Here is a 218-nt window from a genome sequence, read left to right as displayed (position 1 = left end):
CGGCTTTTGAATATCCCGCAGCCTGTAGTGTTTACCAAACACATGACGAAATAATCTTAAAATATACCAAAATGATAGATAACGTAATAAGTGAAATTGACTATAAGTCTTATATGACAAAAATATTTGAAAATGAAATAACGAATTATACAATTGTTGCAATGGTGTATTGTGCACTATATACGATATAAAGCAGGATGGCTACACGGTTCCAATAA

The sequence above is a fragment of the Panulirus ornatus genome, chromosome 38 (assembly GCF_036320965.1).
Source record: "Panulirus ornatus isolate Po-2019 chromosome 38, ASM3632096v1, whole genome shotgun sequence".
Classification (NCBI taxonomy): Eukaryota; Metazoa; Arthropoda; class Malacostraca; order Decapoda; family Palinuridae; genus Panulirus; species Panulirus ornatus.
This window is presented reverse-complemented; position numbering follows the sequence as displayed.